Source organism: Equus caballus, chromosome 9, assembly GCF_041296265.1.
Source record: "Equus caballus isolate H_3958 breed thoroughbred chromosome 9, TB-T2T, whole genome shotgun sequence".
Taxonomy (NCBI): domain Eukaryota; kingdom Metazoa; phylum Chordata; class Mammalia; order Perissodactyla; family Equidae; genus Equus; species Equus caballus.
Window position 1 is genome coordinate 84,297,139 of NC_091692.1, and position 25,638 is coordinate 84,322,776.

Sequence of the window (25,638 nt, forward strand, 5' to 3'; positions counted from 1 at the left end):
CATGTCCTGATGGCTTGGCTTTCTGCTGTTTGCCCATTGGTGGCACTTTCATATGAAATGGTGGTGCCATGGCCCGGAAATCACAGTGGATGTCAGGAAACCTGGGTTCTACGAACTAACGGGGTGCTCTTTGCTGAGTCACGTCTCCCATTCCTGAGTCTCACTTTCCTGAGACAAAAAGTAAAGGCGATGGATTTCATAGGCCTTTCTCCTAGAGCAGAAAATGACATGATAAGTACCCCTTTTCAGCAATTGTTGCTACCACCTTTGAGCAATCTTCCTTAAGCACTGCTTTGGACTTTATTTACATTATTTTTCTAATCATCAAACAAATGCTGAGATAAATGGCGTTATGATGCTCATTTTATTGATGCAAAAGATTTGTTGAGTAACCTCCCCAAAGCAAGAGGCAGGGCTGGAGTTTGGACTCAGGTTTGTTCTGCTCTAACCTAAGTGGTTCTGGACCCTGGACTGACCAAATGACAAATTATTCCAGAAATACTCAACAAAACACTGGTGCCATATGTCACAGATGGAAAAACAGAAAAGGTAACAATATTCAGCCAAAAGTAGAGTTTAATATGAGTTTTGTCACCTCCCATCTCAGTATTGAGGAGTCTCAGGGAATAGGTTTGATATCTGTGGACTTAATTTGCCCCAGAGAAAAATTTTAGTAATGCTTAAAATAAAGAGGATGTCAACTAGAATAAAGAGGATGCTTTTAGCCTTGGAGGACTCTGAGTACTTTTGGGCCCAAGCACCTTGTCCTTTTCAGTCCCAGTATAATCAGAAGGTGAGGATCCTCATCGGACCTTAGAGATTTTAGTTTTTCTACAAAAATTGCTGAATGCCTGCTATATGCCACACAAAATGGCTATACTTAAACGCAAGCATATTTCATTATCTCCCCACATCTAGCCAGTGCAACAGGTGCAATAATCCCATTTTGCAGATGAAGAAAATAAGGCACAGATAAAGGAAAGGAATTTCTCAAGGTCATATTGCAACTAAGAGGCAGAGAAGGGATTAGAACCCAGGGCTGCTAGATTCCCTTCATTATACCTAGCCTGCCTCACAGCAATGCTAATCTCCCATCACTTATTTGGAAAGGCCCATTTGTCTCCTATTCAGGAAAAGATAACTCTACCCAATAAACCCAGAAGCAGACATGAAACCCAAAGTGATGAAATTCAAGCAGGGTACGTTAGACACGGCTGTTGTCTGGAGTGGAGCAGGAAAGTTCCTGGCAACATGACCCTGAAAATAACAATGAGTGGCTGAAACTGAGAAGGAAGAATCTCTCAAGGACCCTGAAACTGGATATTTTCTCAAGCCCCACCTATGACCAAAAATAAATCATGAGGAAGTGAAGATACCAACCTCCAGGAAACACCAGAGTTAAATTCATGCTGGAAAATCTCCTGGCATTAGAGAGCATGTCAACATTTTCGGGAGATTAAAACAAACCAAACAATGACAAGAAAAGAATCAGTGAAAAGAAATTTTAAAGGAGAAATGTCAGTGGACAATGGTTCAACAGCAGATGACAAAGAGAAATAAGAGCTGTATTTTATTCAGAGTTAATTATATATAACCCTTAAACTCTGGTGTAGCCTTTATAAGGTAGGTGGTTAGGATTCCCAATTTGTAGATAGGGAAACTGTGCTTGAAATTCTTCATTTGCCCCTCCAGATCTTTTCTACACCTGGTCCACACCCTAGGAAACTGACGTTTATGGACCATACCAATGAGCTTCCTGGCCTTCTGGCTTCCAGTTGGGTTTAGTCAATGGGAGCCATCAGCAGGAAGACTGGAAAGTAGAAGAATGACATCTGGCTTCTTATTGCTCCAACTCCTTTCCTGCCAGAACTTGGATTGGCTGCAGTCTTCCATTGTAGGTTATGGCTCCCTCCAGGCAGTTCTTTCCTACAGCTGTAACATCCCTCCAGACTCTGGTAAATGCTTTCTTTCTTCGCCCTCAATCCCAGGCTTATGGTGATAATGGCTCTCTGCTGTCTCTAGCTCTGAGATGCTTCACCATCCCTTGTGAGTGTTCCTTAGCTCTGCCTGCATCTTTGTAAATAGTCTTGTCTCTGAACTTCTTCGATTGCCTCTTTTAAGTGTACAGGCTGCTTACTTTGGGAGGGACCCTCACTGATGCTGAATCCAAGACACAAGATACAGAGGGTGAAGTAGCTGGCACCAAGTCATACAAATAGGGTGTTAGTTAAAACAATGCTAGTGGCTATAACGGATAAACCCCTAAATCTCAGTGACTTCAATCAAGATACATTAATTTCTCACTCACCCAAATCTAACATGGGGGTTCCTGAGTGGTAGGAGGCCCTTCTCCAAGTGGTGATTTAGAGAACTTGGTTCCTTCAACCTCCAGGTTTTGCCATGTTCAATATGTGATTTCCAAGGTCCCCCTGATCATCAGCATCAAACTGGAAGAGGGAAAGAAGATTTGAACGTGGAAGGTTGTGTGCCAGGCCTGGAAACGGTAGGCTTCTCTGCCACTCATGTTCCACTGGTTGAAGTTCAGTCACATGGCTGTCCAATTGTGAGAGGCCCAGAGAAGGCGTGTCCAGGAGAATAAAAGAAAGGGTTTGGGACAGACCTAGTCAGTGTCTACCTCAAGAATTGAATGTGAAAGTACTCAGGCTCAAATCCAGAGTTTTCCCATTCAAAACGCAAGGCCCCTCATTCATGGTATACACTGTGTATTTAATGGGTGCGTCAGATAATAAGATTCAACTATGCGAGCTCAGGGGGCAAAAGAGATAGAGCGAGAACAATTTCAATAATATGGTGGATTCAGCCCGTGATTCCACCAAGGGAGTATCTGCTCTGAAAGAACGTAAGATGGGAAACGCGAACTGTGGCTGCCTCCACCTGTCTCAACGAGCACTTGCCCTTCATAATACGTGGCTCACTGTGCATGATTCTATGGTTCTAGCATTTAAGGACACATTTTTCTGTCACTCATCCCCTATTTGTCACATGCACACATATATACATTTAATCATAAATACTAGCAGGATTATATGGACAAAAATATGCGTTCTGTGATTCACAGTCCCCTTTAGAAATGTCAAGGGTAATTTTGATTATATACCCTGTTTGCCTTATCCACTGAATTTAGAACTTGCTCCCATGTGTCCTGAATCTCCACTCTACCCAGACTATAGATCGCTCCCTCCACTGGCACCTCTGTGGATTTCTCTCTATTGCATGTGAGTTTTACAGCATTAGTACACACCCTCCAAGAATGCAGACAGTGGCATGTTTTGCACCGCTATGTAAATCTGCAGATTCACTACTCAGTAAGTATTGACCTGTTGGCTCTGCCTCTTTTCTACCTTTCAGGCCTCTCTAGTGATCCAGGAATTTGGAGAAAGAATATGCCTCATAAAGGTAACTTTTCCCAAAACAGGTAACCTGGAACTCACCTAAAAATGGCTGACACAAATGTTATTTCAAGATTTGAAAACAATGTGTTTGAATCCTACCTCAGTAAGTAAAAAATCACGAGCTCTCAGCCTACTGATCATCTCCCTGTCACTCTTTCTAATCATTGGTTACCCAGATGAAAAAAATGTGAAGGGAAAAGAATTTCAAGGGGCCAGCTCAGTGGTGCATCAGTTAAGTTTGCACTTTCAGCCTCGGTGGCCCAGGGTTCACCGGTTCGGATCCCGGGTGAGACCTATGCACCACTTATCAAACCATGCTGTGGCATGTGTCCCACATATAAACTAGAGGAAGATGGGCACAGATGTTAGCTCAGGGCCAATCGTCCCCAGCAAAAAGAGGAGGATTGGTGGCAGATGTTAGCTCAGGGCTAATCTTCCTCAAAAAAAACTGAAAAAAGGATTTTTAGGCTATTGTAGTTATAATGCTGTTGATCTTGTCATTCAGTAAGTGTGAGATACTGTGGCCATAGCAGTGAAAAAGTCCCTGTCCCTGTCCTCAAGGATAGTACCTGGAGTAGACAGACAATGCATGCATTATCAAACAAACAAGCAAAAAATACAAGATAATTACTGATGGCAATAAATGGTATAATGGAATTCAGATTTAAGTGGCATGTTGGAAAGTGTCTTGAGATAGCAGAGGGACACACTACTTCAGATAGGTCGTCAGAAAAGGCCCAGAATGATGAGCAGGAGTAGGCCAGGTGAGGAGTGGAGGAATAGCATTCGAGGCATGAAGATCAACTAGTGCTACAGCCTTGAGTTCAGGATGGTTGTGGGAAATGCGAGAAACTGCATGAGCCTGTAGGTTGCAATGGAGACATTGGGCATGAAGTGGAAAGGTGACCAGGGGTGTTTCCGTGGCCTATGGAGTCTGTAGGTTGGGACATTGAGAGTTTAAATTGTGTTCTAAGAGTAATAAAAACCCGTGGAGGGGAGGAAAGCAAGCAGAGGAGAGTTGTGGGCTGTTTTGGGGTGTATTTTTTGTTTTACTTTGTTACACAAATCACTCTGTCTGTTGTATACAGAATGAGCTTTTGAGGGGTAGGGGGATGACCAGAGTAGAAGCAGAGAGAACAGTTAGGAGATAAGAGGTGATGACTTGGACTGCAGAGGTAGAAAGTGGTCAGACTGAGGACACATTGCAAAATGCTGCTGTCAGGATCTGCTGATGGATACAGCATGAGCCATGAAGGAAAGTGAGGAACCAGCGATGACTCCCAGGTTTGGAGCTTGGCAACTAGCAAAAGGAGGCAACTGGGAGAGCTGTTCTGCACTGGGGCTGGAAAGTACATCACTGCCCCAGCCCGTTACTTCAAAGGGCTGCTCTGGTACTAGCTGTAGCCAACAGGCATTTGATGAGTACCTGTTGAAAGAAAATATGGGCCCCACCCTCAAAAAGTCTGAGGCTGCAAGGAGAAACGGATGTACAAACAGACCATCATGTTGAGAGAGAAAGTCCACAAGTCATTGCAGGAATAAAAGGAGAGACAATGGATCCAGACTGTGGACTCAGATGGGCTTTTTGGAGGAAACGACACCTAGCTAAGACTTGATCGATGAATAAAAGCCAAAGAAGTTGGGAGGGGCAATCAGGCAGAGTAAACACATGAGCAAAAGCAGGGTCTGGATCGACATAACAACAAAGCACATGCATTTCACCAGGACAAACTGTAAAGGTAAAAGTGGAGGGTGGCCAGAGATGGGGCTAGAGATGTCCGGGGTTCCAACCACTCATGGCATTCATACTGTCCCACAGTGCTTAGCATCTATCCTGTAAGCCTAAAGAGGGAGTCACTGAAGAGTTTAAGTAATAAGTGCCAGGGTCAGACCTATAGGATTACAACTCAATTTCTAGGTGGTCCAGTGGTAGCAACGAGGGACTTGTCTTTGTCATTCATTGCCTCTACCACTCATTTTTCTCTTGACTTTGGTTTCCTTCAGTTATTTCCCTTACTGTGTGCCTGTTATCTCAAGGTCTAGAAGGTGTGAAGTCTTATTCTATATTGAATCTCTGCATTCTACCAGATGAAACCTAGCATGAAGTGGGGAATCTATACTGTCCCCTGATATGTGGCCTAGCCAGAATTTCAGCAAGATATTCATCAAATATTTTGGAATCCTAGGAATAAAGATCTACCCCCAAATCCACCACCGCTTAGGCACCCCTGCAGTCATTTAATATCAATTGACTCTTTATCTTAGAGTCAATGGCAGTGACTAAGTGAGAAATCCCAGTGGCTGTCCGATTATGAAAGCCTGGACATCAAATCAAGCACAATCTTCAGAACTCTCCCAAACACTAATACCTAACATTGGCTGAGTGTTTTTCTGTATGCCAGGCACACACTATTGTGCCAGGCACATTTCATGTATTAACTCAGTAAGTACAACCCTACGAGATATTCCATTTGACAAATGAGGAAACTGAAGCATAATTAATTAACTTGTCCAGGGTCACATAACCAACAAGCAGAAAAGCCAAGAATCAACTACGGGCAGTTTGATGCCCACACACTTAATCACTTCATTATTTCTGGTCCTCTATTCTGGAACCTGGTTCCAGCAGGGCTAAATGGTCACCACCCACTTACAAAAAAATTGTCAAGATCCTCCAATCAACATAAATTTATTAAGAACTTCCTCCACGTTCAGTACCTTGCTAACATTCTTAGGCCACTAGCCAAATTTTATCCTTTGCTCCAGTTCAAGAAAGTCTTTGTTTACTGTTGTTCACATATTACACATTTCTACCTGTGCCTTTACTTGGAGATCTCTTCCCACAAAACATCTGTGACCTCACGAAATTGCATACAAATTGTGGACATGTATATGTGCTTCTTTTCTGGGGAGACAGTCCACAGCTTTGCTCAATGATCCATAAAACTTTTGAATATTCTTAAACAATGTCTTGTCTTCCAGAATACTTTCCAAGTCCCACCAACTAAATTCAACTCTTGCTTCTTCCATGAATCTTTCCTGCCTAATGAGAGTCATTTCCAAACTGACCTCTGATGTCGGTGCATTCTGTACCAGATATTTGGGTAATTCCATTGTGCTTATTTTGATAAAAACTGGAAGTTTTCAAAAAATTGAAAACAAGTTTGTTTTAATTATTAATACTTTAAAAGAGCTATAGGGACTCTTTTCTTTTACTCCTTATACGAAGAACAAGAACTCCACCCAATGCAAACCCCCATACACATATGCATATCCAGCACACATTTACCATATATTCATACCACGCACACACACACACAAACACGCAGACAAATTTGGCCAGAACAAGTAATAAAAGAAATTTTCAACAACTTCTGAACCAAAGAAAATAGGAATAAACCATGCCATGCAATATTAATTGCAGCAAAGTATGTGGACATTAAGGTTAAATTGCCTGCAGTTGAATCTTGGCTCTTCTACTTGCTAGTCGTGTGACCCTGAGCAAGTTAATTAGTCACGCCTCAATTTTCTCATTTGCCAAGTGTGTCATTTGTCTCACTTTACCTTATAAGGCTCTTGAGCCAGCATCACACTCTCAAGAAGATTCATTATACCCTTAGATCTTCACTTTGCACCTGATGATGCATTGGTCCATCTTTTCCTCAACTTGACTTCTAATCTGCCTATTCTACATGGCTTGGAGAATAAAGTACACTGACCCATCTGGAGCAGAAGACCATCTACCTCTAGAGCTGAGACTTTTAATCCCATCTCCATTCTGCAGTCATAGAACTACAGAGACCATCTAACCCAAAGCTGTCTTTACCCTTGAGAAGCTAAGTAAAGCCCAGATGAGTAAAGTGCCTTACCCAATGTCACAGAGTAAGTCAATGATAGAGCTAGGACTAGAACTCAAAACTTCCGAGTCTCAGCCCATTGCCTCTTAGCAAATACTTACTGAGTGCTTATGAATGCTCCAGGGCCTGTGGATACAGAGATGACTAAAGCACAGTCCCTGCCCACAAATATTTCACAGTCTAGCAGATTTTATTGAATCCAGAAGGTGACCAATTGCAATGCTTCCTAACCTTGCTTGAGCTTGGGTCTAAGAGGGAAGGTAAATGCATGATGATTTCCCATCTTGGGCTTTTGGGGAATTGATTCCAAGCCACTCGGGAGCCATAATCTGGAGAATTTCTAACCCTTAATCTGTGCCAGTTCCCAGTAGAAACTTGCACATTTCAAGCTGTTTTGAATAAGCCTCACATGGAAGATGAGGATGCCCCTCAGAAGGAAAATGCTGAAAGTAGGAGAAAATCAGATCAATGAGTTAAACCTAAAGGAAGATATTATGTATTTAGCAAGATGTCTGGAGGTGGAGGTGCCAGGACTGGCTCCATAGCTTTGTGACTTCAAATCATTACATTGATGCTTCTCATTTTCTCTCAGTTATTCTCTCATGGTCTCAAATTGGCTGCTGTCTTTAGGTGTCACAATTTCACATAACTACATTAAAAGGCAAAAAGCAAGAGGCAACCAAGGCATGGGCGGTAGGGGTAGGGGGGCAGTGGTGGACAGGGAGAGGGAGAGCACCTCTTCTTTTACGGAGGAGTAGAAACCTGTCCTGGATATCCAGAAGACTTCCCCTTACATTTCACTGGACAGAACTGGGTCATGTGGCTGCCCTCTGCAAAGGAGGCTGGGAGAGCCTGAATCTGGCTCTGACCCTTTCAACCTATATGATAAGAGTCAGGTAAGGGGAAACCAACTTTGGGGTGGTTATAGGTAGCTAGTGAAAGATGTCTGCCATGCCCAAACTGCGTAGGTTTGTTCAAGAGACATATGATCATCTCTGAGAATCCTGAACAGCTCCACTTGCAGAGTCAACATCCAGGAGTTTGCAAATCTTTGGTCCTCCAACCCAAGAACACTTCCTGAACCAAATTAGAAAAGGAAAGCAATGGCCAGTCAGAGTTCAAGGACACTCGCCATTCTTCTACACATCACACTCTGTCAGATTTCACCCTCCGTGCCTGGGCCCTTAGTGGCCTATAATGATGGAACTCTGTGACTCAATAGGCCATGGAATTCTGCCTTTTTCTAGGGCTCAAAAGTCTACCAACCACTGATACTGGAATTCTACTCTGAGTAGATCTCTGATTCAGCCATCAGCCAGGCCTCAGAATCTTGTCATTCTTAGAACCTCAGTCCACACTCCTTTTATTTATGAGAACTTGAGGGTAGAAATAAAATTTCAAACCCCAAATTAAGAACGGCCAATTCAGTACATCAGGGTAGTTGACTCCTAATAAATTGTCAGTTGCCAAGCAGCCTCTCGGGATAGCTGTAATTAAAAAACTAAGTTCTCAAAGCCAACTTTGGGTCCACCCATTGCTGACTCTGTCCCCTCCTTCCCCTGCTCCTCACTTGGGAATATTCCAAGAGTCTGTGCTGTGCGACTCATCTTCCCCCATGTGAGTAATAATTCCTGCAAGGGGCGAGTCAGAAATGTCCTAACAGGAAAGTCTGGCTACATGCCAGAGGAACCTTTCACTTTTTTCCTCTTGCTCTCCTTCTCTGCTTCCCTTTTCCTCCTAAAGGGAAAATCTTAAGGTAGGTGTTCAGTTTAGTCACCCAGGGTGAGCCGTTTTGACTTGTCGACAGTAAATACCACTCCAGCCTCACTCTCCGTGACTGACGTCCAAGCACATTGTTTCAACATCACTCTGCCACCTCCCTCCAGAAACCTCAAGGCTGCAGCATATGTTTTCAGTGCTACTCTTGGCCTGGACAAAACATTCTGGAGCAGTGAAAGTCAACGGCTCTGGGGTCATTCAAATCAAGCTAGATTCTCCACTTTCAAGCTCTGGATATTGGCCGAGTTATTCAATGAGCCACTCATTCTCCTCTGCAAAATGGGGATGATAATGCCGACGTTATCAGATTGTTGTGAGGATTAAAAACATCATGTAAGTAAAGGGCTTATATCTCTCATGGTTCTTGTGATATAGTAAGTAATTTTTTAAAAACTTCCTACGTAGAGATGTGGGGTACGTGCGTGTGTATGTTCATACACATGTATATTCACTCACTTATTCATTCATATATACGTTCAACAAGAACTTCCTGCCTACTAAATGCCTGGGCTTAATGTAGGTGCTGAATATATAAACATTGAACAAAATTGATGATGTCTCATCTCCTATGTTCTAGAGTGGCGACAGACAATAAACAAACATATACGATGACAGGTGCCAACATGAGCTGTGAAGAAAAATAAAGCCTAGCAAGGGAGTAAGGAGGGCTGCAGGGACCAAGGTGCTAATTTAGATAGAAAGTGGTCAGGGTTAAGTCTCTCTGAGAAGGGAGCATTTGAATGGAGACCCGAAAGAAAGGAGGGAGGGAACTATATGGATGTCCGGGAAGGAGCCTTCCAGACAGAGGGAATAACACATGCGAAGGCTGGGAAGAGAGGAGCTACCTGGCCGGATGAGGACAGTAAGGAGGCCAAGAGGCCAGACCAGAGAGAGCAAGAGGGACAGTGACAGGTCAGAGACGAGCTGACAGTAGCTCCTATGGGACTTTATAAGCCAGATTAAGGAATTTGAGTTTTCTTTTTAGAAGATGGGAAGTCACTGTAGATGTGTGGACGGAGGCACATTGTGATCTGAATTATGTTTTTAAGGACTCGCTCTGGTTATTCCATGGAGAAGAGACTAGAGAGCCAAGTACAGAAGGAAAGGGATGAGTTAGGAGGCTACAGCAACATTTCAGGGGGGAAATCGTGGTCACTTGCACTGGAGTACTAGTCATGAAAGACTTGAGAGGGCATTGATCAATGATAAAAGTTGAAGTCAGAGCTGACAGATGCTGCTACTGGAACAGGTGTGGGTGTGAAAGAAAGAATTCAAGGATGACAGCAAGTTTTTGAGCTGAGAAATTCCTAGAATGGAATTATCATTTATTGAGATTGGGAAGACTACCCAAGAGAAGTAGTTTTAGGGGAGAAATCAAGAGTTTGTTCATTCAGTAACTGTGTTATTGAGGCTCTCTCTAGTGCCAGGCATCATGCTAAGCACTGGGAATACTGTGATGACCAGATAAAAACATGGTTTGCACTCATGAAATTCAAATAGCAAAACAAGACAACAATTGTTGAGTCCTTACCAGGAGTCAGACACCAGGCTAAGTATTTTTTTTATTTAATGAACCTTACTGTCTGGTAAGGGAGACAGCCATTAAGCAAATAATTACCCAAATATTTATTTAATTATGAGTGGAAAAGTGCAGGGCATATCCTTGGATATAATCTGGAATAACTGCTTCTCAGGTTTTTTAGGGAAGTTTTTACTGTGCTGGAGTAGAGGACAGATATTTTTGAGGATCTGGCCATGATGGAAAGACTTTAGGTCCTACTCAGATTTGAGAGCACCCATTATTTTACAGGCATATTTTCTACCCACTTATGCCTGGAGAGGAGAGGACCTCCTGCCCGGGCCCAAGCAATTTATACCCAGATCCACTCTCACACCTCTGTTTGGGCCATTCCATGGCATGACAGGCCATCCTCTCTCCTTCCTTCCCATCCATCCCAGTGGGAACAAACTAACAGGAAACATCTCGACTCCAGAGGGTAACGACCTCTCTGACCAGCACACTTCTGCAAGAATCCCACTCCTGGGATCCAAATGACTTCTCCAACCCCATTTGGATGTACTCCATTCAGCATCTGATCATGTCTTGTATGATTCTGAAATTTATCTTATCTCCTTGAAGACAGGGACAATGCCGTGTTCTGCTTTTGTATCCCCAATGAGACATATCATAAGGCAAACTGCTGAGAGCTGAGATCATTTGAGAGACCGTGAACTGAAGACCTTGATCTCATCTAAAGGAGGAAGTTTGGAAAGAAAGTCATTTTGTTGGTATCTAGAGTTCAGCCTGACTCAGGCTAACCATGTGCCCACGGAGCCTAGAGGTTTATCAAAAAGTCAGTTTATTAATTTCCAGTGGGAAAAAGAAATAGACCAAAATGTTCTAGTTGGCCTGGTCTGAGTTGGAGTGACTTCTTCCCTGAAGTTAAGTCACAGGGGAGCTAAGTCATGATTCGAAACCATTTTATTTTATTTTATGGCTCTGAGAAGTCATTTTTGCAGGAACCAGAAAATAACTGTGTTCCTTACGACATAGTATAGCTTCTGTGAGAGGAATCATGGCAGCATAAATTGCCATTTATACCTAATGGAATTATTTCTCCAACCTGGGTAACCTTAGGAGATTTCTCATGTATTTTACGGAGTCTAGATCTCTGCCTAGCTGGAATTGTTAACTACCCACTGAACTTATCAGATTAGCCTCTTTAGGCTGAAAAAGATGCCCAATAAACGATGTTGAGTAGACACGTGAGGCTCTCCCTGCACTAGGCATAGCCCGAAGGGGCTAATCTAGGTTTCTCTTTTCTTTAGTATATTTTGGGAGGAAATCTACGACTGTGTTAATTTCTGACTCAAGAGAGAGAAATTGAGGACCTGAGTGTCCTAGAAACAATCTTTATCTATAGATAACATTTCAGATAGCTAGTTTCAGAGACTAGTGGAAATACCTTATCATCAGCATCATCGAGAAACATTAAAAGCATTTAGAAACCTTGATGATTTCAGATAAGGCCACAAGAAAGCAAAGATTCAACCCAAAAAATATGCATAGAGTGTCTAAAACTCTTCAGTCAATTACTCTCTTTTCTGCATTGTCCTTCATAACTGAGAAGTGCTTTCACAAAGATTTGGTGGGGAAAGAAAACTTGTATTCAGAAGCCAAATTGCATTTAGACTGTGTTACATGTGTTAACACATAAGCTCCTTGCGATAACTCTGTGCGCCATGAGCTTCATTTTACAGAGGAGGAAACCAAAGCTTGGTGAAGCTGGGTGAGTTGTGTATAGTCAACAAGTCCTAAGGGGCAGAGTCAGCAATTGACATCAGAGTTGGGGCCTCTATGCTCAAGCTTCTCCTACAGCCCCAGTCTGCCTCATTTGGTGGGAAATGCTACTCAGAGATCTGGGTTCGGTGATGCTGGTGCTGTGGTTTCCAAACCGGCTGCACTTCAAGACCGCCTGAGAAACTCGTCAGACACAGATTTCTAAGCCTCACCTCAGATGTTCTTATTCCATGGATGTGGTGTGGGTCTCTGGGGTCTGGATCTTTGCATCCAGCCTAGACCAGTCCCACGGCCAGCATCAGGTAGCTGTGGGTATTCTAGGTGCCCGCCTTCATAAAAGCACCATGAGGTAATGGGTATGAAGTACTCTGGTTTGGGGTCCTAAGGTGCATATTTGGTCCAATTCAAGAGAACAGTATTTTGGGTGTTTAGCATAACCTGCCTAGTTTGATAGATAATCCATGAAATTGGGGGGCGGAGAGGAAGGAAGGCAATGGAAAACTCATTGATCTTGCCATGCTCTGAGAGACTTGGACCTAGCTGCCTACTCTCTCTGAGCTTCAGTGTCTCCATCAGTAAAAGCAGGGCTTAGAGTAACCACTCTCTAGGGGTACTATGAGGTTCAAATAAGATAGTACATTAATAGGCAACGCTTCTCAGACCTGGAGGTTAAGAGCACGTGTTCTGCAGCCAAATTTCCTGGATTGATCCCAAAGCTTCATCTCACTGGCTGTGCCAACTAAGGGGAATTACTTACTTCTCTGTGCCTTTGTGTCACCATCTGTGAAATGGAAAATATAATGCTAGTATCAACTGAGAGAAGGCTGGAAGAAGCAAACGCGTTATCATATAAAATGCTTAATTCAGACCCTGGCTTAATATTAATAAGGACTTGATAAATACTAACTAGTACGTATGTGGGCATATACAGTCTCATTTAATATTAGCTAATACTTTTGAGATAGGTACTATTAGTTTCCTCATTTACAGATGACAAAACTGAGTTATAGTACCTTGCCCCAAAGTTTATAGCTGGGATTCTGAATTCAAGAGGGTTCCAAAACTTGGAAATGCTACGCAATATTGCCTCCCCAAACACCTCAAACCCTTGTGGTGACAGTAACTCTTAATGCACAGTGCTGTCTCCTTCTGGCTGTATGCTTCTGCAAGGGTGGAAACAAGTCACACTGTACCCCCTGCATTTTGTACAGAATCCTGCTCATGTTAAAAGACAAGCCCAAAACAGCTAGAAAGATGGAGGGAAAGGCCGGCCTGGTGGCGCAGCAGTTAAGTTCGTGGTTCCGCTTTGGTGGCCCGGGGTTTGCTGGTTCAGATCCTAGGTGAGGACATGGCACCGCTTGGCAAGTGACGCTGTGGTAGGCATCCCACATATAAAGTAGAGGAAGATGGGCACAGATGTTAGCTCAAGGTCAGTCTTCCTCAGCAAAAAGAGGAGGATTGGCAGCAGTCAGCTCGGGGCTAATCTTCCTCAAAAAAAAAGGAAGAAAGAAAGATGGAGGAAAGGGATAGCACCTGCATCTTGGCACACATTTTTAAAATTCTGGAAACTCAGAGAAGCAGTTGACCAATCGTGGGCCTGTGTGTGCATTTCTTTCATCGTCGACTCAGTGGTCGACCAAACGCTCACCCTTGTCTCTGGGCCTCCATCTCCAGGCTGCTGAATCTCAGGGAGGGTTTTTTCTCACACTGCCCTTTCAAATCACAGCACCTTTGCTGGCTCCATCTAAAACTGGCCCTCCCACTGTCTACTTTTAGATTCTGATGTCCCCAATTCAAAGAGATTTCTTGGAAACAGAGCAGCCTTTCCAGTAAGTGTATAGAACAGAACAGTGATTACAGAGAGTGGGGCCTGGTGGAAACAAAACCCAGACATGTAAAATTTGACACCCCAACCAACGTAAGTGCATACACTCCCTACCCGTTCCCACTCCCTGCTTCACCCCCACCTTCAACATGTGCATAATTTTATTTGGGAGAAAACCACAAGCAGCACTTATCACCAGGAGCCAAGTTCCCTGGCAGCAGCCAGGCTTTTAAGAGGGAGAGATGAAAAAAATGTCAAGACCTATGGGGATTTCTAACACACTAGGAGGGCCCCAAAAAACTGTGTTACAACAAGTATAATATTTTCTTTTTCTTTAAGAGCTTTCTTAATTGGTTCCATGAAAAGACTTGCACGTAATGAGTTTTAAATAAATAATAATTATATTCCACCATCCTGTCTGGCCAAAAAAGGCAATATCTTTTGTGCCGACCTAGGTAAGCATGGAGATAGGAAAGAGGCCTGTGTGGGAGCGTGGGCCTCACTGCCAAATATAGGATCTTGATTCTTGGGCTCAGACATAATGGACTCTGACTTAGACACTTAATTCTGTTTCAATGATTTCATGCCAAACATGGTACCAGATATTGGTGAGATGGAGATGATGGGCTGTGTATCTAGATACTAAGATTAATTAAACTGAGAAGTTGATTAGGGCTTCAGCCTTTCTGAGCCACTGTAGTTCCAAGAATGAGGACTTCTAGGCCTCAAGCCTTCCACATGCAGATCTCTGGTCTGAATGCTCTCCCTCTCCTGCTATCCAGGGGCTGGTCCTTAGGGCTCTTTACCAGTTTTCAGATACCCTTCCTTCGAGGCAGATGGTAACATTGCACCTCCCCATGCACTTGATCATCAAGTTGTGACCATGGAGTTTGATTTGGGCAATGAAATATAAGTGAAAGCAATGTTTAACCCTTCAGGCATAAGCTGTGAGAGCAAGTGCTTATTTTTGTCTCACTTTCTCTCTTCTTGTTGCTACTTTACAGATGGTAAAAGCTCCATCAGCCTGGGTTCTAGGGTAATGAGACATAAAGCCAAGTCCTCAACTGACCAACAATAAACAAAGCATGAGAAAAGAATAAATTTTAATCTAACTTTAATAAACCTTAAATCTTCCAAGATCTGGGAGTTGTTTGTTCCACTGCCTAGCCTAGTCTAGGCTGACTTATAGATGCCTCCTCTACCCATCCCATTTACTTGGCTAACTCTAATCTCCTTGAAGTCTTCATTTCATGGTTACTTTCCAAAAGAAGATCTTATCGACCACCCAATGCCCTAGTTTTGTCTGATACCAACAAAGTAGTTACCCCAGTCTCCAGAGTCCCCCAACATAACACTTAGCACATTATCACACTATCAAGATTGTTAGTTCATTTATCCACAGCCCCTGGTAGGCTACAAATTCCTGGGAAGAAGAGGCTATGCCTCAGACACCATTTTATTCCCGGTATCTAGCGCAATACCTGATATAAAGTAACTATATTTATATGTCCATATATATAGCTATATCCATAACTGTTTGTTGAATTCATTTTTTAACTGCTTCTGTCTAGTCACTATGCTAATACTTCTTACTAAATGCTTATCAGAAAGTCCAACACACACACACACATACACAAACATACACATTCACACATATGTCACATATATACAATAGTAATGGGTACACTATTATTTTAGAACGAAAGGAAAGAATTGTGGTTGATGTTAACAAAAGCATTTCCCACTCCTGGCCTTAATTTCTTTTATAAATTTTGCTGATGGGAAAGAAGATCACGGGCTCTGGAGTCAAGCAAGCCTGTTTGGAAATCCCTGCTCCACCACTTCTCAGATGTGTGATCTTGAGCTCTTCACACTTTTGTTTCCTTATCTACAAAAAGAGGAAACTATAGCTGCCTCTTCTAGTTACTCATAAAGGTTAAACAAGATAATGTGTACAATGTGTGACATGCACATCATATGGAACACGGGAGGCAGTCAATGAAAGATAAGGATTAGTAACATCGTTAATATGATAATTATCTGGTTAAGTATTTCACTCTCTTGCTGCTAGGTGAGTGGTACCTGAGGGCATTTATTTATCTTTGTACTTTCAGTCTCTAGGCAATACTTGTGTAAGGCATGCTAAAAGAACAGATAAATGAATGATAAGAGACTTGGAGTAAAAGGAAATGTTTGTCCTAGATACCCTTGACTCTTCCAAGACTCCAGTGGTATGGAGAAACAACATTTATAGCACAAAGTCATGAATCTTATTAAGTCATGAGGTCTTATTCCCTATTATAGTCATTTACCTATTAATAAAAGGACTCAATGTGCAACGCCTAATAACCAAGGCTGTGATTATGAGTGATGCAATTAGGAACACAAATGAAGAGATGCCATGACCAGCATATCATCCTGCACATAGTGAGTACTCTGTAACCATCAGTCAAATTGAATTGCATTAGACTGGATAAAAATAATTTGAATTGAAGTGAATTGAATTACAATGATTTCCCAAATCTGATAGAATATGTGTTCCATAAAGAAGAGATTTTATCTGTTTTGTTTGCTGCTATCTCCTTAATGCCTGGCACAGAGTGGGCACTAAATGAACATTAATGAATAAATGAATGAATTGGCAGCCAGATAGCAGCCACCCCATCAATATGACAGTCCAGATACCCTGTGGAGATCAAGGCAGTCAGAAAGCCTCCCCAAGAACAAGGCAGATTCTGCTTAATCCGTCTGCATTGATGAACATGAAAGGAAAGTCAAGGGCAAATAAAGAAACGAGGGTTATTCACTGTTTCGTGATCACTGACTTCTTTGGAACAATTAGGAAGCTGATCAGTCCTCCAGGCTGTGTAATTGTCATGTAACAATTAGTTCCACTTCTTTGAAAAGCATGAAACTCCAGATTGTGCAACATCTAGATGCTTTGCCAAGGGAAGAAACTAAACTCCTAGGAAATCCCATCGCCTTCCCACCTTGGTAAGCTCTCCAAGGCCTGATTACTCTGTCTCAGGTGAGAGGCAGCGTCCTGCTCAGCATTTAACCACAGTTGGACACCCACGCCGATGGCTGGGATCTGTGAGGTGGTCCCACGGAGGAGAGAAAAATGCTGATCTTCACTTCAGCCAAGAGAGGCAGTCTCTAACCCACCCACACTGCTGGGGTGAGCATAAGAACGATTTTATTTCCAGTGAAGATCTGAACCCCAGCATCATCATGGATAAGTTATGAACTCGTAGAACTTTAGACCAAAAGGGAACATCGGACACAATCTAACCAACCTCCTTCATTGTAGGAATGTGGGAGTTGACAACCACATGGTGAAGCGACAAGCCCAAGGCCACATATCTGGTCACTGGGGTGGGAGCAGTCTTTTTATTCCATACCCACACAGGCCAGGACACCAAAGAGGGACGCAATCTACCAAGTTTCTGCAGAGAGAGAGGAAGAGTCAGAATTCCCGTCCAGATCTGCCCTAACACCAGAAACCCATCTCTCCCGACTACTTCACACTTCAGGCAGGAGTGACGGCTCCAAGAGACTGATACTTTTAAGAAACACGCAAGAGTGAAACAATAGTACAAGTGCTGTCTAGTGCTATTTGTGAAGAGCATGCATCCTGAGGCCACAGTTCAAGAACTAGAAATTTCTACCTAGGCTGGGCTAGGCGTGATGGGTAGAATTAGGCCCCTCACTCATGATGTCAGTCCCCAAAACCTGCGAATATGTTGCATTAGATGCAAAAGAGACTTTGCAGATGTGATCAAGTTAAGGATCTTGGGGTGATGTGTCCTGGATTTTCTGGGTAGACTCAATATAATCATAAGAGTCCTTACGAGAAGGAGGCAGAGCGTCAGGGTTAGGGAAGAAGACGTGATGGTAGAAGCTGAGGCCATCGGGATATCAGCCAGAAGCCAAGGAATGTGGGCAGCCTCTAGAAGCTAGAACTGGCAAGGAAATGGACTCTCTCCTCAAGCCTCCAGAAGGAACACAGTCCTGTGGGCACCTTGATTTTAGCCCCGTGAGACTGGTCTCGGACATCAGACCTCCAGAACCATAAAGACAATAAATTCATGTTGTTTTAAGCTTCTGAGTTTATGATAATTTGTTTTGGCAGCAATAGGAAACTAATATACTAGAGTTGCCACATAAAATACAGGACTGGGTGTCCTATATTTCAGAAAAACAACAAATGACTTTTGTTAGTATAAGTATGTTCGATGCAATATTTGTTTGTCCTGTGATTTCATTCACTATATCTGGTAGCCCTGACCAACTTCCTCCCTTACCACCCAGCCCCTGACCCCCACTCTCTTCCTTTCCCCCATCTACTCAGTCACAATGGTATTATTGTACCTGCCACTCCGGGGTTAGTCTATGACTCAACAGAGGGAAATTGTTGAGACCTCAGACAAATAGCTCAGAGGGAAAGTTATTATTCTATATCATTGGCTATCAATTATTTATAGTTTATAATGCAGTGCCATTTGTAATGGGTAATATGTTTTTCTATTGTGTCATAATATCATCCAACTCATCAGAACGACCACTGGGGAGATGGATTGGCATGGTGAAAACAGCAGTGCCTTTCTTTTTTAACAAGCTGTGTGCATTTTTGAACCTGAAAATAATTGCTATTTTAGATAAGAGTAAACACTTCTTTGAATTCAGAGAGCAGGATAGGATCCACCTTTTCTGACAAATTGATTTTCTAAGAAACAGGGCAGGAACTGGGGTGAGGCAAATGGGGTGCCTAGGGCAAAAAACTTAAGGAGGGTCTCACTTTTGGGTGCTGACCATGCACTTGCATGACTCAGGCAGTGAGTGCTTCCTTAAATTTGGCATTCTGGGAGCCTCACTTGCCTCTCTAATCCTGGCCTCGACTCAAGCCATCAACAAAAGCCAGAGCTAGTCTGGCCTCTTTAGGTGGCCTCTGGGAAACTGAGACCCAGAAAGATGTGGACAGGCCAGGATCCACTTAGCTGAGTGACTTCAGTGGCCTTGTGGTGGCCACCCCAGCATCTTTTGCACCTGTCCCCGACCAGATTGCAGCCAGGAGGTTGAGGTGTGCACCTCACTCCCAACTCCAGAACCAAGCCCCATCTGGATTGGGTTAAACTAATCAGCGTAATTCCCCATCCCTGGCCTCACTGATTAGGCACTTAACTCAGGTCTAAGCCATTCAACAGATGATCTGCCCCTGGCCACAGTGATTAGCTACAGGGTATTCACTTGGGGCAGAGTGAACCCCATGCCATTTGATCTACGGATAGAGAAAAAGAGTCTCCTTTCCTGAGGGTGTAGAATACAAATGAAAAGCCTGGAACTGCTGCAGCCATTTTATTACCATGAGGAAAGCCAACATGAGAATAAAGCTGTCACATATGGAAGGAAAAAGATGACGGAATCATAGCAAAGAAGACAGAATCTTCATCAAATCTCACCTAGAGGAGATGGTACCTCTGGACTATTCTGTTACATGCACAAACGAATTCTAATTAGTATTTAATCCAGTTTGAAGTAGAATATTCTGCTAATCACAAGAGCTTCCTAACTGGACAATGACCTTGTCAGTTAGAGCCAAAGTCCAGTAGAACTTTTTGCAATGATGGAAATGTTCTATATGTGTTGTCCAATATGGTAGCCACTAGCCACAAGTGGCTATTGAATATATGAAATGTTGCTAATGTGACTGAGGAACTGACTTTTAAATTTTTTCATTTTAATTAATTTCAATTTAAATAGCCACATGTGACAAGTGGCTGCCATATGGGACAGTGCAGCTCTAGAAGCTTCTTTTCCTTCATTTCAGTTGTTGCCTCCTCCAGAAAGCCTCTCCTGATCCTTTTTTTCCTCCAGAGCTAGGTTAGGCCCACCTCTTCCATGATCCCATAGCAATTGGGCATGCCCCTAACATTTCAATTGCCTCTGCTAGAGTCATTACTCCTTGCTGTGCCTGTCTCCCTGCTTTGGTTGAGATTTTTGAAGGCTAGGTCAATTCCCACACTGTAGCGCCTAGCAGAGGCATTTCACATCGTAACTGTTGGATTGGATGAGGTTCAGTTGACTTTTAGCCCATTGTCGCCCTGACTTTCTAATGCACCAAATGTCCGACTTCCCTAATCCTTTGGCTTGGTCCTCTTGGTCTGCCATGTGCAAACCATTGGGTAATGGACAATGAGCCCAGTAGATGAGGTAGAGTTGGACTTAAGGACGTTGTGACTGCCAGGTTGTGGAGTGTGGATTTGGTGTGCCGAGAAGCTTCTCCTAGAGACAGGCAGCCTAATCCTGGACCTTTAAACCTAGATTCATCCCTCCATTTATTCCTTTAGCAAATGTCTATTGAGTTCCTAAAAAGTATTGATCATGTTATCAGGCACCGGCTTCTCTCAGTGGAAAACACAACCTCCCTGTCATATGGAATCTCACACTCTAATTGGGGAGACAGATGAAAATAATACAAAAATAAATATATAATATATGTACACATCAGTGGGTGCGAGGAAGAACAATAAAGTAGATTATGGAAATAGAGAATGATGGGGGAATTAATTTAGATTTCAATTTCAACAGAGACCTAAATGGAATGAGTGAGTAAGTCATGCAAATATTAAGAAGGAGGTATCCCAGGCAGAAGAAACAGGCAGTGCAAAGGCCCTGAGGTAGGCACACGTTTGACATATTCTAGGAACCACAAGAGGGCAAGTGTGGCTGGAACAAGGGGAAACAAGGAATCATGAGTAGGTAATGAGGTCCAAGGGGTGGCAGAAGCCACATCAGCTGGGGCCTTGGTGGCTGTCCTGGGTTGAATAGTGTCCCCCCAAAATTCATGCATCTACAAGCCGAGGAATACTAAGGATTGCCAGAAACCATCAAAAGCTAGGAAGAGGCAAAGAAGAATCCTCCACTAGAACCTTCAAAGAGAGGCTGGCTGTGCAGACATCTTCGTTTCAGATTTCTAGCCTCTAGAACTGAGAATAAATTTGTGTTGTTTTAAGCCATCCAGTTAGTGGTACTTTGCTACTGCAGCCCTAGGTACCTTGTTACTAAGCCTCAGTGGACTTGAGGTTTTATTCTCTGTGTCCAGGAAAGCCATTAGTAGAGTTTTAATCAGGAAGTGACGTGATGTGATTTGTATTTTCCATGAACCAATTCAGTTGCAGTATGGAGACTAAGCGTCAAGATTTCAGAAAGGAGTCAGGAGATTAGTTAGGTAGGTTCCTGCAGTGGTCCAGGAAAAAAAAAATAAGAATAATGGTGACAAAGTCCAGGGTGGTGGCAGTTGAGATGGTGGGACATTATTGGACTTGGGATGAGAAGTTTCTTGAGAGTCATTTGCCTGCCTTTGTCCTTGCTGTCACTGCTTGACTCCTTCAAGCTCTGCCAGGTCAGATGCTGGGCTTGCCCCCCATCCTCAGACATCCTCTGCACCTTGACAGCAAATGCCCTGCCAGTCCCCTCTAAAGAACAACATGGACTCAGCCTCTGGGGTTCCCAGTCCTTTCCATCAAAATAAAATCCCCTCCTAGCTGAGCCCCCTGTTAGAGCCAGGATCAGACAGAATTTAGGAGGCCCAAGTCACTTTCCGTCTCTGCCTCAGTTTCTCCTGTGCCGAGTGAAAGATGGCTCAAGACAACCTTTGGTGCTCCTTCCAATGTAACATTTGATAATTGTAGCCTAAGGCTTTGTGGCATAAACAGATAAGAAGAAAAGGATGAGGAGGAAAGGACGGAAGAGGAGGAGGAGGAGGAAGAGAAGGCGGCAGCAGCCTATTTAGGAGGCCACCAAAAATTCCTCACCACAGTAAATACTGCTGTATGAGGCTCTAGAAGTTGGCAAAATGAAGGAATACTAGCAGTATTTAGCAGTAAACTCACAGGTCGGTCCTGGGCTCTCAGCAGCATCTTCCACCTCTCTCACTTCTGATTCCCATTCACATCAGCATCTCTGAAAGGGCTGGCAAAGACGCTCCCTAACCAGGTGGAGTCAGGAGCCAGCTGCTGTTCTCTTCCTGGTTAATTATGAGCCTAACCCAGCGCTCTGGGCCTCATAGAGAGGATTTCTCTCCTGCTCTGTTTCTGCCCGCCCTGTCTCAAGGAAATCATCTCAAGTGTCCCCTCAGCCTTCAGCGGGACCTCATGCATCTTAACAAGCAGCCAGGTGGGTGGCCCAGGGCAGTCTGCTCCACACCAGTGTCCTTCTTCCCAGGGCCCAACCTGGATGTCAATAACCAAATCCCATTACTGGCTTTCTGCTTCCCTCATTGCCGTGAGGTTTTCATCTCTTCTGGAGTTCAGGAAAATATCACTTCCGTTTCCAGGAGAAACAACTCTGCCTTACACTCGAGAACTTGCCAGGCATTGATTCTTATTATTGCTGCAAATTCTTTACTGTATTGCATTTTATTCAGACTTTTATAAAAACCCTTTATTTATGCAGCTTGAATCTGGGGAGTTTTCTCACTAAGAGGGCAGGTAGAGAATAGCAGAAGAATTTCAAATTTCAAAGATTCTTTAACAGAAGGAGGGGGAATTTATTCCAAGATGGGCTCATATTCTAGAAAAAATAGAGTGTACCCCCAGAAAGACTTGGCGGAGAAACGATCACAAATAAGAAAACTCACTCAGAAGGAAGAGATGAGAAATGACATCACCCTGGTCTTTCAGATTGGGCCCTAGGAAGAAGGATAGGGGTGCAGAGGAGACTGCCCCGGGGCCACCAACCTAGTTGCTCCTTAAGACACATGAGACCTTCAATGAAGGCCCAAGAGAAACGTGAAATTACTTCTGAATGTGCCTTGGGACAGGGTAGTGTAGACTGTAATGACAGAGACAAAAGACCTACTGCCGACCTCCCACGTGTTACCCCACATGAGCCTCACAATTGCCCACAGGGTAGGGTTAGCAGCCTCATTTTAGAGCTGAGGAAATGGGCTGAGCACCAGCTCAAGCCACCAAGCTGGAAACTGACAAGAGCCAAATTTTCTTATATTTTCACTCAGGCCTGTCTGATTCTCTTTCTAAGGAGCAAGACTGCTTTCCAAATGTGAAGCTATCAAGTTCAAGTCCCCAGATAGTCCATATAGTATTTATAATAGGAATAATACATTGTCCATAAGAGGAAACCATTTGATACCTTACAAACACTTTCACACATATCTTCCCATTTGATTATCACAGCGAACTCATGGGGTAAACCTTCACCTCCTTTTGATGAATAAAGAAATTGGGGCTTACATTCCAGGCACCATGTCAGGTGGCCCAGGACACACAGCTTTAGGGCTTCTCTGGGGTCAAACAAACTTGGATTCAAGTCTTAACTTTGTCACTTTCCAACGTTGTGACCTCAAGGAAGATATGTATTTTTTCTACACCTCAGTTTTTACATCTGATAACTGGAGGAAAAGAGTACCTGCCTCATAAAGAAGCTTATCCGTTCTTTCTATAATATTTATTCAGCACCTACTATGTTCCAAGCTCTGGGAATACAGTGATGAACAGAAAGATCCCTGCCCTGGGAGGGTTATGTTTCAGTGGGAGGGGTACAGAAAATAAAATATATTGTGAATGAAGGTAATAAGTGTTAAGAAGAATAAAATAAGGAGAGAGAGTAGGGAGTATCAGGGGAAGGGGCTCAGTTGATGACAAGAGGGCCAGGGAAGACATCACTAAGAAAGTGACGTTACTGAAGACTTCAAAGGGACAGGGGAGCAAGACTTGTAGAAAGCTGGAAGAAGAGATTTCCAGGCAGAGGGAAAAGCAAGTGCAAGAGGCCCTGAGGCAAGAGGATGGGAGGGTGCATCCATGATCCAAGGCCAGGGAGACCATGTGGTTGCATTGGGATGAGCAAGGGAGAAAGAGTAGGAGAGATCAGAGATGTCACTGGAGGCACAGAGGGTAGGGCATAAATTATGTAATGCTTTATGGGGTCATTATAAGGACTTAGATTTTTTTCTCTAAGCGTAATTGGGAGCATTTGGGGGCTTTTGATAGAATAGTGTCATAATCCAACTTAAGTTGACCAGGATCATTGTAGCTGCTGTGTTGGGACTAGACTGAAGGGGTTAGGGATAGAATCAGGATGGCCAATGAGGAGGCTACTATGGTTATCCAAGAAGAGAGGATGGTGGCTTCAACCAGAGTGATGGTGATGGAGATGGGAAAAACATGGTGGGAAGCAGGATTTATTTTGAAGTAGAGCCAACAGGATTTGCTGATGGATTAAATGTGGGGTATGAAAAAAGAGTCAAAGATGGGACTACAGTTTTCCTGGTCTGAGTCACTGGAAGGAAAGGGGTGCCTTTCACTGAGAAGTGGGAGACAGTGGGAGGAGAGCCTCTGGCAGGTGAGAATGCATTGAGAAACGAGTGTGCATTCCCTCCAGGGACAGTGCCTAGCACAGAATGTGTGTTCTATAGCAGTTAGATATTATTATTAATAGTCTTTAATCTGCCTCATCTGGTTAAATATTTCTGCTGATCTTTGCCCTACATCTAAGCATTCTCAGAAAAAATATAGCCAGGGTATTTTCAGCTGGTGAATGAACTACAGAATCTTGGTACCATAGCAGTTTTCAAAGCCCATTGGCCACTTAAAGCCCCTTGGACCCGTCAAGTGTACGCTGAATTCATCACCAATGCTTCTTTGCACACGCTGCCCTCTCTCCACTCCTGCCTTCTTCCTCCTAGCTTCTCCATCAAGGCTAAGAGACGCGATATGGACAAAGGCAAGGACTGGAAGTCACTGCAGACTCGGGCTTTCGTTTTGTTCAGAGGACATCCCTTAAAGCTCGAAGAACATCTAGCCCAGCCTCCCCACATTACAAAAGAAGAAGCCAAGTGCTAGAAAGGTGACATGGCTTGCAGCTTCCTCATCTGCAAGAAGATAGAATTGAATTAAATGATTTCTAAGGCTCCTCCCAACTCTTTCATGCTTTGAGTTCCTTAGCAAATGCAGGACACGACGGAAAGCATTTATAATAATGAGCGAACACTCAGGAGTCATCCTTGGTTCTTCTTTCTCTTATTACCCACACGTAAGCCACCAGCAAATTTTGCTGGCTCTACCTCCAAAACATGTCCCACTCTGTCCTACTCTTGCCATGGCTAGGCCACCATCTCAGTATGAGCCATCACCATCTCTCAATGAACAGCTACAGTAGCCTCTAACTGGCTTCTCCACAGTCAGCAAACCTTTCTACTGTCCACGTGCATGTGACATCCTGGATGATCTATTTAGAATTTGAACCAGATAGATTTACTTCTTTACCCAACACCCACCAGAGACTTCCTGCTATCCCTTACCTTGGCCCATCAAGCCCTACACGATCTGGCCCCTGCCTCCCTCTTTGACCAATTCTTGCACCATTGTCCCCCTCACTCACTAAGCTTGAGCCTCTCTGGCCTTCTGTCTGTGCCTTGAATACACCAAGCTTCTAAGAAGTCCCCAG